The following is a 6793-nucleotide window of genomic DNA, read 5'->3' on the forward strand; positions in this document are numbered from 1 at the left end:
GGCAGGGCTGCTATTCAGTGTGTAATTAAGTTCAGGTGCTCAGGACGGGGCAGGGCCACCTCACAGGGCTCAGTTCCCTCAGGGGGTTTATGCAGAGACCTTCAACAATGGATCCAGGCTCCTGCCTGCTTGGGGAGCTCCGGTCTGCTCCCATCTCTGCTGTTGCCTCCCGAGGGGGCCTGAGTTATGGGGGCACCCCACTCCCCTCTCGACCCACCAAAGAGACCCTCTCACCGACCCCTGTCACCTGTGGGTGGAGGGACCCGCATGGCCGCTGGAGATTCCATCCCTGAAGCCAGCTCGGATCTTTTCCTCTTGGTGCCTGTACTCAGCTCCCAGTCCTGGCGCCCAGTCCGCAGCATGAAGGACCCTCCACGAGAGGTTTGCAGGTCTTTCTGGAACAGAAATCTCCCTTTCTCCAATGTTCTGTGGCCTCTGGGTGCAGAATTTGCTGTGAGTTACTTCTTTGTAGATGTTCTATGGGTTGTGGGTTCGGAGCTATGTGTATGTGCGTCTTTCTACTCTGCCATCTTGGCTCCATCCCCCCTCCAGGTATCTTTAAGAAAGAGGCAGAAGCTACTCAAAGTAGGAAAGATAAACAAGACATGTAGTCCACTACTACCATGTGAGTAGCTATGGAGACTTGCTGAGAAGATTCATGGGCCACACTAACCATCCACTCTCCTCTCCAGGAGTTATCTGCCATAGAAAACAGGAACAACAACACTGGATTTGATGTCTATGGATCTGGGTTTGAATTTTGACTCTGATATTTAGTAGTTGTGTGACTTTGGACAAGTCACTTAACTTCCCTAGTCTCCAGTCTCCTCATCAGTAAAATGAGGGCATTGGACTAGATGAGTTGCTTCCAAGGTTCCTTTTAGCTCCAAATCTATGATTCTATGGTCTTTATTTGAATCTGGCATTCAATTTCACTTTTGTGTTGACTAGCCCATAAAAATGGTAGTTATGGCAAAAAGATAAGAAATGGAAATCAAGGAGATAAACATAGGCAAAGAGGAAACAAAACTGTTCTTTTTTGCAGATAATATGATGAACATTAAACAAGAACACAAAAGAGTCGACCAAAATTAATTGAAACAATTAATGAATTTAACAAAGTGGAAGAACATAAAAAAAATCACATAAATCATCAACATTTCTATATATTACCAACAAAACCCAGCAGGAAGATAGAATATTCCACTTAACTACATAATTATAAAATACTTGAGTTAATCTACTAAGGTACACATGGGAATTTCATGAACGCAACCACAAAACACTAAAGGAATAAAGACAGACCTTTGACCAGTCGATGATTAAGATTTGACTTAAATAGTGGGTCACATTTATTTAGCACTTTAAAGTTTACAAAGCAATTTATAAATATTTTCTCATTTTATCTTGGGAGATAGGTGCTATTATTATTCCCATTTTACATATGAGGAAACTGAGGCAAATTAGTTAAATAACTTTCCTAGCATCACACAGCTAATAAATGTTTAAAACCAGGTTTGAACTCAGATCTACCTGATTGCAGGCTCAAAATTCTGGCTACTACACTTCTACTGCCTCTAGCCACTTGTTTGAAATTCAAAGTTCAACTGCGACTTCATGAAATATCACAGAGAGAATGTGCCTCATGTGTGATCTAGTGAGCTCAATTGTGTGTGACCTTTCATGTTAGTAATGTTCTATCTGTTATCTCTGGTGCAGTCAACAGAGTGCTGGGTCTGGAGTGAGGAAGGTTTGAGATCAGATCAGACCTTAGTTGTTTACTAGCTGTGTGACCCTGGCCAAGTCACTTAGCCTTTGGCTGCCTCAATTTCCTCAAATGTAAAATGAAGATAATAATAGCACTACCTCCTAGGGTTGTTGTAAGGATAAAATAAGATAGTATTTGTAAAGTGTTTAGTGCAGTGACTGGAACATAGTAGGGACTTAATAAACACTTATTTCTTTCCTTTCTTCTTTTCTTCTTTCTAACTTATTTTAAATCCCTATTCATCCTTAATCAGTCACTTACTTCTGGGACAACAAAACCTTTAGGTAATATGGCCAACAAGAGCAGTGTGAATTTTTGTGAATATTCTTCAGTGGATTGATTTGTGATCTCTTCAAAGTGGTTCTTGTTCCATCAGCAGGGACCATAAACTCATCCATGCCTCCCTCCTTACTTATCCTTGTCTGTGTCCTCCCATAAATCCTACACGTAGGATCCTCCCAGTGTACTTTGACTCTTTTAACATTTTGTGGGTGAATTATGAGTGCCATAAAAATAACATCAACAAAATGAATTATTCTTTTGTATAGAGAAAGCAGAACAATTTAGTGAAATGGATATTGGATTTGAAGTCTGAGGATCTGGGTTTTAGTAATATTGGTTCTGGTAATAAGTACCTATGTGGCCTTACATGATCCTTTGGGACTCAGTTTCCTCATCTGTAAAATGAAGGGGTTAGACTAGACATTTCTAAGGTCTCTTTTACCTCTAAATCTTATAATGTGTGACAAATACTCTGAGAACACAATCAATATTTTTAAATATGTACAGGTTATTGGAAAAATGTTTGCCTTTTTAACCAAGAACCTAGATTTTTAGATTTCACATTAACTACATTCTCTATTATAATGTCTAAAACACTATTTAGTTTTCAGTGTGGTATTGCTGCTGCTTCCATTCCCATGGTAAATGTGGAGGGGTCAAAGTGTGATGGTCAAGTTGATACCTCTGAAGATGTTCTTTCCTTGACTCTCAAATTGATTTCTCCAGTTAGTTCATATCAGAATTCCTTAGCCTTCAAAGGCTAATCATTCTACCTGAATGTTTCTCTGTTTGCATTGAAGTGAGAAGGGCAAATTTGTTTTGATATCAATTTGTTTTGTTGTGGTTTTAAAGTTTTGTTCTTATGCCCAGAAATTTTACAATGGTCATATCTTTAGAAACCTAATAAATTAATATTATATGAGGAAGTTACTTGTTCTTTTATTTAAGGCAAAGACTAATTGCTGCTATTCCTGCCCTCCCACTCCCAATTACCACTCAACTTTCAGGCTACAGGCATCTCTACTGCCATTTCATGGTGATAAAGGAGCCTACCTATTGTGAGCTGTGTTGCAGCAGTCCTCCCTGATAATGGCTGGCGTGGATCCCATGGTTTGCAGCATCTAAATGGTATAAAGTACTCCCTTTTAAAGACTGAGAAAAGGCAAACAAGAACAATGAAAGATTGATGTGCATTTTCCCTTACAGATTCAGAAGAGTTGTAACAGAGCTGACATTCACAAAGGTTTGATAGATACTTGGTAAGGGGTTACCTATCCATGATTCACTCCAAATGAAAGGCTCTGAATCAGAGAGGATATAAGAGTGTAAGAAAAAAAGCCATTGGCTTGCCTAGTTAGAGAGAGCTCAAAAACTTAAGAATTACTGGCTCAAATGTAGATGGAGACATTTAGAATGAGAGGTAAGCCTTTTATGAAATTGAGAACAGAATAAATTTATATTAATTAAAACTCCTTGTCCCAGGCTATGGCAACTGCTTTTTGGAGGTTTCACAGAAAAGGCAGATAGGCCAATCTATTCTAAAAGCAGTTGACCTCATTCTCTAGGGCAATGGCTAAACATAAAATGGATAGTTTCAGACTAACCTGGGAAGACTTGAATGAATGGATGCAGAATAAAATGAACAGCTTGAAATTATACAATAATTACAAATATTACAAATGGGGGAATGGTTCTGAACTCTTCTTCATGAGAGAGGCTAACTATCTCCTTTCAAGTTTCTAAGGGTACACCTGAGGATCTGTGGAGGGCTTTCTCTAATAATATTGAATTGAGACTCCATTCTGGTGCATTTTCCCCATTGTTAGCCACCAGCAATGAATGTCCTAGTCCCATTTAACCAGTTAATGTAAATAAGAGATTTGGAAAGAGATTTTTCTTTGAAGATATAGGAAAAATGTAAATAGAAACATTTACCCCAACACCTGGAGGGTATGCTATACCAATCTAATCTTCGGGGATGGCATGCACAGACTTCACATAATTTTTACATAGTATTTGTCCCACTAAATTCACTTCAAAATTTGACCTGACTGATGGGTGGATGAGACTGCATCTGTGCTAAAATGGACTGGGCTTGGGAGGTCACTCAGAATTTCTTTCCTTGCTACCTGCCTTCTGTAAAATCCTGGCAGGACCTCTAGATCTCAAATTTCTAGTGGCTGACTCTCCTGACCATTTGGAGCACATGAGATCTTAGCCAACTACAATCTCCTTCACTTAAAAGCAGGAAAAAATAGATACCACAAAGGCAGAAGAAATATTAGGACTATGCATTCCCAGGTTCATCCCTGTGCCAAGTGAGAGAGGGCCTGAAGGATTTTAAAAAGCACAGACAAGCAATTCAGCTTTGAAAACTGCAGGTTGTACTTACTATAAACTTTAAAAAAAGTGAGTAGAACATATAAATCTGCAATTTCATGTACAATCTTCCTTTTCTGCTCCATGATACAAATGGAAATGCACATCTTATTTGGTATTTGTTAAGTTCAGAATAAAAATAAAATTAAGAAGAATGCACTCTTATTAAGACAAATTTTCACTCCTAAAAGGGAAGAAAGGGGGACTAACTAGACAGTCCTAAAGGTATGTGGTAGGGAGGAGTGGATCAAAAGAGGAGAAGGTCAAGGTAAAGGCTATATAATAAAAGATTATGGAATGAATGATGCAGGATTAAGAAGTCAGATGAAATTCAGTTTTACGCTGATAGTAACAATCCAAAGCACTTTTATGATTCCCTGAAAGCTATTTACGGACCAGAACTTATGGTGTATCACAACTACTCAGGGCTGATGGAGCCACATTGATTAGTGATTAGTAGTGATGGAACAAATGAATGAATGAATCGAGAATGCACTCAACATAGAGACAAGGGGTGAAACAAGGATGTCCATTATCACCATATTCAATATGGTACTACAAAACACTTTTCACACAAATAAAGTCAGATCTAAGTAAATGGAAAAACATCAATTGATTGTGGATAGACCAAGCTAATGTAATAAAAATGACAACTCTACCTAAATTAATTTACTTATTCAATGCCATACCAAACTACCAGATAATTATTTTCTAGAGCTAGAAAAAATAAAACCAAAATTCATCTGGAAGAACAAAAAGCCTAGAATATCAAGGGAACTAATGAAAAGAAATGCTAGGGAAGGTGGCCTAGCCCTACCAGATCTCAAATTGTATTATAAAGCAGCAGTCATAAAAACCATTGGTTAAGAAATAGAGGGGTAGACCAGTGGAATAGGTTAGGCACTCAAGACATAATAGTCAATGAATATAGCAATCTACTGTTTGATAAACCCAAGGACCTCATCTTCTGGGATAAGAACTCACTGTTTGACAAAAATTGCTGGGAAAACTGGGTAACAGTGTGGTGGAAACTGGGCATAGGTACCAATGCCTGACACAGTACACAAGAATAAATTCCAAATAGATACATGATCTAGGTACAAAGACTGATACTATAACCAAATTAGGGGAGCAAGGAATAGTGTATTTGTCAGAATTATGGAGAATGGAGAAATTTATGACCAAACAAGAGATAAAGAACATTATGAAGTACAAAATGGATAATTTTGATTACATTAAATTGAAAAGTTTTTGCACAAATAAACCCTATGCAACCAAGATTAGGAGGGAAGAAGGAAACTGGGAAAGAATTTTTGAAACTAGTGTCTGTGATAAAGGCCTCATTTCTAAAATATATAGAGAACTGACTCAAATGTACAAGAATACAAGTCATTCCCCATTTGATAAATGGCCAAAGTATTTGAACAGGCAGTTTTCAGAGGAAGAAATTAAAGCTATCTACAGTCATATGAAAAAACGCTCTAAATCACTATTGATGCAAATCAAAACAACTCTCAGGTACCACATCACACCTCTTAGATTGGCTAACATGATAAAACAAGAAGATGATACATGTTGAAGAAGATGTGGGAGAATTTTAACACTAATTCATTGTTGGTGGAGCTGTAAACTCATCCAACCATTCTAGAGAGTAATTTGAACTATGCCTAAAGGGCTACAAAAATGTGTATACCTTTTGATCCAGCAATACTGCTTCTAGGACTGTATCCCCAAGACATTATAAAAATGGGAAAGTGTTCCACATGTACAAAAATATTTATAGCAGCTCTTTTTGTGGTGGCCAAGAACTGGAAATCAAGGAGATGCCCATCAATTGAGGAATGGCTGAACAAGTTGTGGTATATGAATGCAATAGAATACTGTTGTGCTATAAGAAATGATGAACAGGAAGACTTCAGAGAGGCCTGGAAGGACTTATATGAAATGATGCAAAGTGAAAAGAGCAGAACCAGGAGAACTTTGTGCACAGCAACAACCACAGTGTGCAAGGCATTTTTCTGGTAGACTTAGCCCTTCACAGCAATGCAAGGACCTAAAATATTTCCCAATGGACTCTTGAGGCAAAATGCCTTCCACATCCAGAGAAAGAACTATGGAATTGGATTGCAGAATGAAAAAGAACATTTTCTCTTGTGTTATGTTTTGTTTATGGTTTCTCCCACTTATTTTAATTCTTCTATGCAACATGACTAAGGTGAAAAATGTATTTAATAAGAATGTATATGTAGAACCTATATAAGATTGCACGCTGTCTTGGGGAGGGATGGTGGAGAGAGGGGAGAAGGAGTGGGAGGGGGAAAAAATCTAAGATATATGAAAGTAATTGTAGAAAACTGAAAACAA

The sequence above is a fragment of the Notamacropus eugenii genome, chromosome 7 (genome assembly GCF_028372415.1).
Source record: "Notamacropus eugenii isolate mMacEug1 chromosome 7, mMacEug1.pri_v2, whole genome shotgun sequence".
In the NCBI taxonomy this organism is placed as follows: Eukaryota; Metazoa; Chordata; class Mammalia; order Diprotodontia; family Macropodidae; genus Notamacropus; species Notamacropus eugenii.